This window comes from Carassius gibelio, chromosome B18, assembly GCF_023724105.1.
Source record: "Carassius gibelio isolate Cgi1373 ecotype wild population from Czech Republic chromosome B18, carGib1.2-hapl.c, whole genome shotgun sequence".
NCBI classification, from domain to species: domain Eukaryota; kingdom Metazoa; phylum Chordata; class Actinopteri; order Cypriniformes; family Cyprinidae; genus Carassius; species Carassius gibelio.
The window spans coordinates 26,398,949-26,410,675 of record NC_068413.1 but is presented as its reverse complement, the minus strand read 5'-3'; the positions used below and the strand labels follow the sequence as shown (position 1 = coordinate 26,410,675).

At 33.9% G+C, this 11,727-nt stretch overlaps 1 protein-coding gene across 1 annotated transcript in view; it reads right to left on the bottom strand.

Moving 5' to 3' along the window:
• LOC127977424 (genetic suppressor element 1-like) overlaps positions 1–11,727 on the bottom strand; it is an 870,445-nt gene that overhangs the window by 40,308 nt on the left and 818,410 nt on the right. The gene's annotated exons all lie outside the window — the stretch shown is intronic.

Below are 11,727 nucleotides of genomic sequence, written 5' to 3'. Positions count from 1 at the left end.
TTTATATTGAAGACTATCCAGTGCTTTTTTACATTTATTTCGTTTCTGTACCTTGACACCTACAAACTTGAAAAAACCTTAAACATTGTGTAAATAGCACAAATAAATAAAAATAAACAAACATACAAATTAGACAATTTCAAACAGGGCCCACTGGTACAACCTTCACCGGGTCCCCGCTTGTGCAATGTGGAATTAGTTTACAGCTTTTTCAAGCAGTTTGTGATGCATTTTGGAAACAGGAGATGTAAATTTCTAATGCACCATCTAGCTTGATAAACCCCTTCTCAAAGACTTACTGTTTGTCAATTTTATTTGGGTAACACACATATTCTGAATGCCGTCGGCAGAATTCGAATGAGCCATTTTAATCTAGATTAATTAATCTAGATTAAAAAAAAATTATCTATGCCCACCTCTAATATATATATATATATATATATATATATATATATATATATATATATATATATATATATATATATATATTAGAGGTGGGCATAGATATTTTTTTTTAATCTAGATTAATACCCATATTTGTTAGATACATTAGTTTTGTGTGTGTGTGTGTGTGTGTGTGTGTGTGTGTGTATATATATATATATATATATATACACACACACACACACACACACACACACAAAACTAATGTATCTAACTAATATGGGTATTATATTTTACTGGCATATCAGTTATGTTTATAAATCATAAAACACTATTATGACAAGGTAATGTTTAATTTACTATATTATATAGGGTAAACATTTCGATATTTGAGCTCAGATTATAAATAGAAAAAAATATGTATTATCATACTTGACGTCTTAACCAATTGATGTGTTTATTACTACATACCTCCTGTAATTTCAAGTCAATCAGATCATTGCACATGGAGATTATGGGTCTTCATGTGTTCACACTGCCTGGCAGCCATTTTGAAAGCTGTCTGAGAACTTTCACAAAAAGAGGAGCCCCTTAAATGTGCCTTTTTTAGATGTTTAAGCCTTTATTTTGGGTAAGTTTCACTACTTTCTGTAAAATTAAGATATTAATGTTTAGACTTTTGCATATTCTAAGTTTATAACCTGGAACTTGAATGTGGGAAATAATTACAATTAGATCCAAAAGATAGAAAGATAGTTTTATCAAATAGCGCAGATGCTAGAGAACATAGTTAGCTGACTAACTGTATAAGATTGTGTGCTATGCTACTATATTACTTCACAGGAATTACTGGATTGTACTTTTACATCCATAATATTATAAATTGGCATTTTATTGATGTTTAAAATAAAGTGTAAAATAAAGTGTGACGAACTATAATTTCATAGACACAGTTAATAATAGTTTTCATAATAAAATCTGTATGAACTTTTTGCCTGATGCCGTTTTGCCTGATTGTAGTATTGTTTTTTTTTTTTTTTTTTTTTGATTGACTGTGTACCTTCAAAAAATATATATTTTTCAATTATTCTTTAAAAAGGTTGTTTAAAATAAACAAGAATTTTTAATAAAACATGATGTGAGCTTAATGGGAACAGGGGTGTGCTTAATAGGGTACGAAAATGTACCCATTCAGCACAGCCAGACTTTTTGCATTTAATGATGTATATCTTAAATGAAATGCTTTTGTCATGTAAAATAAAATTACTAGGGCCGGGACAGTAGTAGATATACTGCACCTTCTGTCATGATGATTTATGACTTTGACCTTTGACCTTTGACAGGTTGAACTTCCGGTAACCTTATGATGGATGGGCGGGACAAATGAGTTCAAGGGTTAACCTATGACCTTTCCACGCATCGATCATGTGGTTTTGACAGAAAGTTTTACCCTATTGACCTAATTAGTTCTAAATCATGGTTTTGACGGCTAGTTTAAACGGAACATGAAAGACTCCTCACGCATCGATCATGCGCTTTTGACAGAAGCTGTTTGAACTCTGTGTCAGTTAGTTTGTTTGAAGTTTGTGCCAGATAGCTTGTTTGAAGTTTGTGTCAGTTAGCTTGTTTGAAGTTTGTGTCAATTAGCTTGTTTGAAGTTTGTGCCAGTTGTTTGAACTTTGTGTCAGTAAGCTTGTTTGAACTTTATCCCAGTTATACGGTTACGTGTGTGTGTGTGTGTGTGTGTGTGTGGTTATACGGCTTCTCCCCCCCTCCCATTACATTTATGAGCGGTGTATAAATGGGATCGGTGTGTTCTACATTTTTATATATATATATATATATATATATATATATATATATATATATATATATATATATATATATATATATATATATATATAAAACATGATATAATTTATATTATCTAAAAAAACAATTAAAGGTTGAAAACACATTTTAATTATTTCACATTTATATATATAAAACATTATATAATTTATATAATCTAAAACACATTTTAATTATTTCACATTTATATATATATATATATATATATATATATATATATATATATATATATATATATATATAAAACATTATATAGTTTATATAATATACATAATCTAAAAACAATTTAACTAAGGTTGAAAAAACATTCCGTTCTTTTAAAAAAGGTTATAAATTAAACTGTATAAAAAAATATACTGAAACCGACTGTTTCAGATAAAACAAGATCTTTTTTTCCTTTTTTTTTTTTTTTTTTTTTTTAGAGAGCAGAAAAAGAGATGTTTTCACACACCTTTGATCCGGACCCTCTGTGTCCCCACTGTCTGCGTTTGCACGCCACAGTGCACACTCGTCGGAATTTACTAACCAATCATAATATCTTCAAAGCCATTTTTTAATTAAAACCAAACGTATCTCACGCGGGAGTACCATGATTTTGACAGTTTTCTGATGGTTCACCTATGAATTACGTTTGGTGCGTGGCTAGCATCTCTTGGACCCCTCTCTCTCTCTCTCTCTCTCTCTCTCTCCCTCTGATGACTGTGTACACACATTCGTCTCCAAGTCTTATTTTCTTATTTTAATGTATATAAAACAAAACATTTACAATAGTTTTAGTCATCACTAAAAATATATATTTTACCAGGATCGGGGAAAAAATATATAATTGATCAAAGCCTGTTATGCTATTTTTTACAGTCTATGGCGACTTTAAAACCATATTTCATGTCATCCTGTAATTTTCTTCATGTTAAGCAGATTACGCAGGCATCTGCTGATAGAGATATAAAAATAAAAATAAAAACTATTCATTGATCAAAGCCTGTTATGCTATTTTTACAGTCTATCGCGTCTTTATGGCGTATTAATATTTCATGTTAAGCAGATTACGCAGTCATCTGCTGATAGAGATATTTTAACAGTATAAAGTATGTGTTACTTGACTTAATATCACGAATGAAAAATGAAAAAATACTTTTATTTTGAAAATATGACGACATCCTGTGATGCGTGCTTAGCTTTCCCTGCTACAATGCTATGTATAGAATTTCAGAAAACAAAAAACAAAAAAACAATTCTGCTCCGTTAAATCGACGTTTTGCCATCGCGTTATCCGTTTGTCATCTATGAACACCACATTGCGGGCGTGTATGCGCTCCCGGTCAGTAATGCACGGGTCTACCGGTCTTAGTGAAACGGCTTCCTCCGGTGGAATTCATACGCAAGGCATAATACTGATTATTGTATCAGCCCTAAACCCTTCCAACGCAGTAAACGGAACTATAACTGATCTTTTTCAAAAAGCGGTTTAATTTTTTTTATTTTAACCGTACAGCTACATTACCACCATACAATAAAATGCTGCATGCACGTACACTTTTAAGCGATCTGAATTATGACTAGCCTATAAACTTCATCATAAGCCACATGTACCTTGTTATATCACTATAATATCCACGGCGCTATACAAATTTGTATTTTGATAAACCATATAAACAAGCGGACATACGCGTGGACATATCAAGTTAAAAAGAGACTTATCTCTATTTTAAACAATATTAAATTATATATGACGGCATGTTACTAAACCGGAACATACATTTTAAACGTGTTTATCAAACTTGTAAAACACATCGCAGTAACAGATATGTTACTAAACCAAAGCAAATCATTTATCATTCATTTTTTTAATCATGTATTCAACCAATAAGTATACAAACAAGTTTTAAACATATTTTAAACAAAAACTAATCATAAACGCAGCCTTCTCAAAATTACAGACATGTAAAATCATGCTGATCACATATTATGGATATTCAGACTTTTAGCCATTAATAAGTTTTAGGATAATGAAAAACACGACGTCTGAGGGATGCCAAAATATCTCCAGTCCCCCCAAAACCCACTCAGACTCCAGGGGTTAAAGAATATGGAAATAAATAATTATATAATGAAATCATCATCCTAAAGCAATTCATTAAACAAAAAAAGTATTCAACATTTAAGTTAATCAAACTTATAAAACACACCATACTCTTCTTTTTTTAAAAAGATAACTTATTTTAAATGTGATAGCATAGTATATACAATAAACATTTCTGATGATACATATAAAAATTTATCCCTTACAGTTTTAGACCGGTGAGAGATGTCCAAACATGAATGAAATATCCCCAAAATAAAATAATACGACTTAAAAAATAAAATAAAAATGATTAAATCATAAACAGAATCTCACAGGTCCTCGTAGTGAAATGTATGTGAGACCTGAGGGGCTGCTTCACACACACCCCGCGCAGGCGAGGGTGGAGTTCCAGACCGCATGTTCTAAGTCAATGGTGTACATTATTTCAAAGCTAACATTAATGTAATGTTTTTTAATAATCAGTACCCCCAGTACATCTGATGTCCGTTGATTCTTAATTCAACAAAATGATGATATATATTACCTAAAATATTTTATATTTTTATATAATATTATATAATAAATAATTATTTATATCATATTATATCATATCATATATATGATTATATTATATTAAATGCGTCATGCATTAATCACTTTAGATTCTTTAAAGTTCTTATTTTTAGCACCATCTTCAAAGTTTTCATACCATCTCTCTCTCTCTCTCCCTCACACCCACACACCCACACACACACACACACTCTCTCTCTCTCTCTCTCTCTCTCTCTCTCTCTCTCTCTCTCTCTCTCTCTCTCTCCTCTCTCTCTCTCTCTCTCTCTCTCTCTCTCACACACACACACACACACACACACACACAATATGAAACATGATGCCAAAGTCTTTCTGTATGTTTTAAAAATAAAAAATAAAAAATATTGATTTAGCTTTAAATCTATACTTAGGAGCTCGTTTGTTTGTCACAGTATAGACTGTGAAGTTTATATGAAGTTGTTTTATCTTTTAGAAGAAAGACCCTCGATGGTATTCAATCATTAAAGATGGTTCAGGAAAGACCCACGCGTCCTAGAGATGTAATTTATGTGCGTTGCTACGGTCGTAAACCTTTCACATATCCACGGTACTTTCAGACACAGAGCAGGAAAGACATTTGCAGGCCCTCTGCTTAGCCGTGCCAAAATACTTCCATTTAAAAGCAAAAATATTAAAATGACCGTCTGTACATCTAACAGGCTGTAGTTCTATTTTATATGTTTTGTATTAAAAGTACTTACTTTTGTATTTAAATCCTTATTTAAAACAATATATTTAACCGACAGTATCCCCCCAACGTGTGTTTTCCATCAGTTGTTTGCCCTTCAGCCTTATTACGTAGTGCTTTTAATTTAGCCTACTGTAAGATCCCTTTACAATAGTGTAATGAAAGTTAACTTTTCTTAAAGTTTATAGTTGTATTTTACTGTATCCCCATCCTTCTATCCTGTAGATTGTATGCGTACTGTAAAATAACAAATATGCATCTTGCTTAAAGTCACTAAAATAATTACACCCACAATTTGAAACGTGTTTAAACACATTGTGTGTCACTAAAGCAAGGCACACCGTCTATCGTCTTATTTTTTTAAATAACCGATGACCGTCATCGTCTCTTCATATAATTTATCCACCCGAGTGCTTTTCTCACACGAGTAGAAAACTCTTTCTCTTTTGGATGTGTTTGGCAGAAACATAATTTCTACATCAGAAATTTTTTTTAAATGTACGCTGAACTTTTCTCATTCTACAGAAATACTATTTGCAAATTATTTACCCGGCCTATAACACTCGGTGTAAATGTTCTTACCTAGAACAGAAAACATACACTTTGACTGTTTTGTAGATGCCAACAGATCATGACAAGGGTGTTTCACTAAGAATCACAATTCAGTTTTGTAAATCACATTTTTCTTACACCTCGAGATTTAGCCCTATCAAGATTTCGGAGGTCCGTTCACAATTTGTTTGTTGGATCCTAGGTTTTTATGCGATCTTTGTGCGGCGTCATCGTAATAGGAATAAATGAAAATTAAGAAATTAAGTTACAGTTTTTCTCTTCGAGATATTTCTTTTAGCTCAAATTTGTGTCTGTCCAAAAGTGTGATCGCATGAAGCATCGAAGCAAAAATGAAGTCTAGCTGTTTTACACTTAAAACTATTACAACCTAAACAAATCAAACGGTACACTTGTTTAAGTTTGAGCGCGTTAAAGTTTCCACACTCTTGTGAGATACATTTTATCCATAACCTTTTGTGTATTCGAGCGACCAAACCAGAGAGTATAGCAAGAAAACTGTTGACTTGTTAACTGTTGATTTGTAAATGATATTTTTATTACTCCATTAGATTTAGTCATCGTCTTCGGATAGCCGATGACGCAAATCACATTTTGTTTTAAGACTTCTGTAAGTTCATGCTAACTTTCGCGTGGGAAAGAGAGCGGGGTGAGCATATTCTATTCATTTAAGAAAAAAATATTAAACATTTCCCCCGAACATTTTTTTTTCTATTATTTTGACAAAACACGACACAACGACATTAAAGAATGTTATCAGTTCCTACGGCCATCTTCTTCGATTCAAATAAAGCAACATCTCTTGTGTACGTGTGTATGTGCTAAACATCTTTGCTTCTCCACTTCTCCAGATTTGTTAGATGGGCTACCGTTGTAATACAAACACATTTGAGAACTACGACGTTCTCACTTTTGTAACGGTTATAGAAAAATGCCGTACACACTTTTGCATTTCATAATTCAGTGATTTTAGCTGTAATGAGCACATAAGACAAAAATTGTCAACGTGTGACTCGTAAACATGTATCATTTTATTTATTCATTTATTTTTACCAGAGATAGTCGACACGTTGTTTTGCAGTTTTCGCAGACTGCGGTCAAACATATGCTGCCTGTTCATAGAAATTTTACAGCATGACAATATCGCCCCTACATCTAGAGCTCTTGTTCATATAGCCGATGACCGTATTCAGATTGTTTCAGCATTTGCCGCTTGACATTAAAGAGTAGGCCTATGCGTACTCCCCTTTGGTCGTAAGCATTATCATCTACCGTGCGCTGAGATTTTTCTGCTTTGTCCACTGTTGACGGATTTGCTAGAGGGACTATGTCGCCTTGTTGTAACGTGATTACGTTTAAGATCCATAAGATTGCACTACATTCACCTGAAAAGGTTATAGATATAGTCTTTTATACAGGAAATGTGTATCAGAATAACAATTACCTAATAGTGAAATCCACTCTTCTAAACTATTGTGAAACTTTTAATGTTGATCTGGCCCACCAGCCGTGTATCTTTTTCATTGTTTTTTAGATAAAGACTGTTCTCAGAGTTTAGTCAAACAGACAAAAACATGAACAAAATAGAGTACAAGATGATTAAATGATTGTCAAGAGAGTGTTTAAACTGAGATTGTGATACACTTTAGAGCTTCTTCTGGTCTACCTGTGTCACAAAGACAAATAATAGCCACTACCTCGACTTTTAAAATGAGCCTTACCATCTTCTGTTATGACTCTTATACTTAATACAAACCCATCTACTACACTAAAGTTAGACATTAAAAGTCATGGATGTCATGGATGTGGTATTTTCATCGTATGCGTCTCTAAACAGTACTTCAATAAATACTGTTGATAAGTCGTTCATTTAAGTGAGAGGCGGGATGATTTTGACCGTTTTAGTCATTGATCGTGCTTAAGGTCTGATCCGGAAAACGCGCTACAACTGTAACTGCGCTGTCACGTCTAAATAACCCGCTCTTCTTTAAGAAAACCGCGAGGCGAGCAGTTTCTGACATCTATTAATTCACTTCATTTTTTTCACCACCGCAAATGTTTTGTTTAGCATACATGTTAGTTTTAGTCAGTTACATAGGCGTCACGCATGAAGTTTATAGTTATTTTAAATAATTATGATAGAGTTACAGGTTTAGGTTAGTGGGGTGCCTGTAAGCGGTGACAACTTCGAGCATCGGAGACGACGGTGCTACTCAAACAGCCCATATCTTTATCTTTTAACAAAAACTATCGTATTACGCGTTACTAAGACAAAATCTGTAACAGCGTTCATTAATATGTTGAAATGAAAATAAACATACAAAACATTATAATGACCGTATAGCCTAACACCGCATTGACAAATGTTTGTTCTAACGCTTTCGCCCAAAAATTGCTAAATTTCTTAACGGACGCTAGAGCGAACTGTAAACCGCACAGTTTCTCATCGCATTACGCTAAGAAACTGCACATGGTTAAAGCTATTACACCATAAACTGTCTAAAGTTGTTAATGTACAAGTACAGTAAACAATTTCTACAAAAAATATCATTGCACTACTGTTTTTGCATATAATACATCGTTCAACAATACTTTTGCACACTCATTCGACTGTATTTATTACCGCCGTTCTCGCGTTCCTGCTGTTCATAATGTATATATAATCCTTCATTGCTCCGTTCATAATGTACATACGATCCCTACATTGCATTCATATTTATATTCTGTATATACTCTGATCAATATCGTATATAGCAACTACACTGTATATTCTGTATAGCTTTACTTACTCTGCACTTTTATGTATATAAAACACTATATTCTTGCACTTCTGGTGAGATGCTAACTGCATTTTATTAGCTCTGTACTTGTACTCTGCATAATGACAATAAAGTTGAATCTAATCTAATCTAAACAAGTACAATCGTACGCTTCCAGGACTTTGCTCATTCTTTCTGTTTCAGTTTGTTTAAACGACTTTCGCATTCTTATCTTATTTTCACCAACTAAGCGTAATTCCTAGGCCTCGCGGATTGTTTTCTAGTTTTGGCCTTCAACCTCTTTGTTCATACGTCGCGATATCTCTGTGAATTTGCTCGATTTCATAAAATATCTTTTACGTTATATCATTATACTATCCTAGTTTATATCAGATACAAGTTTGTTTCTTCATATTTCTCGCAAGTCAAACCCCTAACCACGGCCCTTCACCCTCCTCCGCTTTTTGAGCGCAACGCCTCCAACCCATTTTTTTTTGGTCGAATGTACAGAAGATCCACCGCTACTTCCTTGTGACTACTGCTAGTCTTTATCCCCTGTGAGCGGCTGACCTCATAAACTCTGCAGTTATCGCAGGTTTTCTTATGATCTGCGAACAAGGGTTTTACAGCGCGGTCGATGGAGCTACTGCAACATCTTTTCGATCAAAACATCATCTACCTGGACTGACAGAATCGGCTTTGTCTGAAACTGGGGCACTCTCTAATTTTTCAAATAATAAGACTTCGACGGATCTGAACCATTTTTAAAAAAAAAACACTGGATCGTTGTGGATTTTAAAAAACACTAGATCATCGTGGATTTTAAAAACGCTCGGTTTATGTCTTGGAACAAATTCTGAAAAGGATGTCTGCCACTACCAGCGCTGCTGCGGATGATCGAGTGGAGTGCGGCTGTGCCGAAGGAAAGATGTGTCCTGTAAAAGCCAACATAGACTCTATGTTTAAACAATGTTACAGAGAGCAAATGATTGATAAGATGCGTAAAATCATAGACGATGCGTCTGATCCGAATCTTGATTGTATGACGGATTCCAAGCGAGTAACAAATCTCAAGAAAGAAATGGACGTTGTAAGAAGACTGAAAATTAATCCGTGGCCCGATTTGACGAGCTTGTATATGACCAGCAAGGCGCCGATTTGTGTAACGACCAGAAAAATTCTGTATGTGACGGCCGAATGTAGCGGCGAGATGTACATTAACGAGACTCTCAGTCTGTGTACGTGCATAACGGATTTGTGTGTGATGTTAGTCGCTAAACATTATGGTTTCGCCATACATGAAATCATTGAAACCGTCGTCAATTTCATAGTAGAACAAAACTTGAGGGCCTGCCGAGATTTTCTTTTCTGGCTAGATAACTTGTGATGTCATGTCATCCCTATTGTTTGTAATAACAATTTGATCACTTTCTTCATTACTTCAATGTAAATTCAACACTGTTTTGTTGAAATAAAAGTTTGAATCCTTTCACCGGATATTCTTTCTCAGAGTTCATATTTTGGATTTTAATGATTTAGCACATTACAATGAGTATACTGTCGCGGATACTCTAACGGGGGTAGATGTAAGAGAAATATGAAGAAACAAACTTGTATCTGATATAAACTAGGATAGTATAATGATATAACGTAAAAGATATTTTATGAAATCGAGCAAATTCACAGAGATATCACGACGTATGAACAAAGAGGTTGAAGGCCAAAACTAGAAAACAATCCGCGAGGCCTAGGAATTACGCTTAGTTGGTGAAAATAAGATAAGAATGCAAAAGTCTTTAAACAAATTGAAACAGAAAGAATGAGCAAAGTCCTGGAAGCGTACGATTGTACTTGTTTAGATTAGATTAGATTCAACTTTATTGTCATTATGCAGAGTACAAGTACAGAGCTAATAAAATGCAGTTAGCATCTCACCAGAAGTGCAAGAATATAGTGTTTTATATACATAAAAGTGCAGAGTAAGTAAAGCTATACAGAATATACATTGTAGTTGCTATATACGATATTGATCAGAGTATATACAGAATATAAATATGAATGCAATGTAGGGATCGTATGTACATGATGAACAGAGCAATGAAGGATTATATATACATTATGAACAGCAGGAACGTGAGAACGGCGGTAATAAATAAAGTCGAATGAGTGTGCAAAAGTATTGTTGAACGATGTATTATATGCAAAAACAGTAGTGCAATGATATTTTTTTGTAGAAATAGTTTACTGTGCTTGTACATTAACAACTTTAGACAGTTTATGGTGTAATAGCTTTAACCATGTGCAGTTTCTAAGTGTAATGCGATGAGAAAGTGTGTGGTTTACAGTTCGCTCTAGCGTCCGTTAAGAAATTTAGCAATTTTTGGGCGAAAGCGTTAGAACAAACATTTGTCAATGCGGTGTTAGGCTATACGGTCATTATAAAGTTTTGTATGTTTATTTTCATTTCAACATATTAATGAACGCTGTTACAGATTTTGTCTTAGTAACGCATAATACGACAGTTTTTGTTAAAAGATAAAGATATGGGCTGTTTGAGTAACACCGTCGTCTCCGATGCTCGAAGTTGTCACCGCTTACAGGCACCCCACTGACCTAAACCTGTAACTCTATCATAATTATTTAAAATAACTATAAACGTCATGCGTGACGCCTATGAAACTGACTAAAACTAATATGTATGCTAAACAAAATATTTGTGGTGGTGAAAAAAATGAAGTGAATTAATAGATGTCAGAAACTGCTCGCCTCGCGGTTTTCTTAAAGAAGAGCGGTTTATTTAGATGTGACAGCGCAGTTCC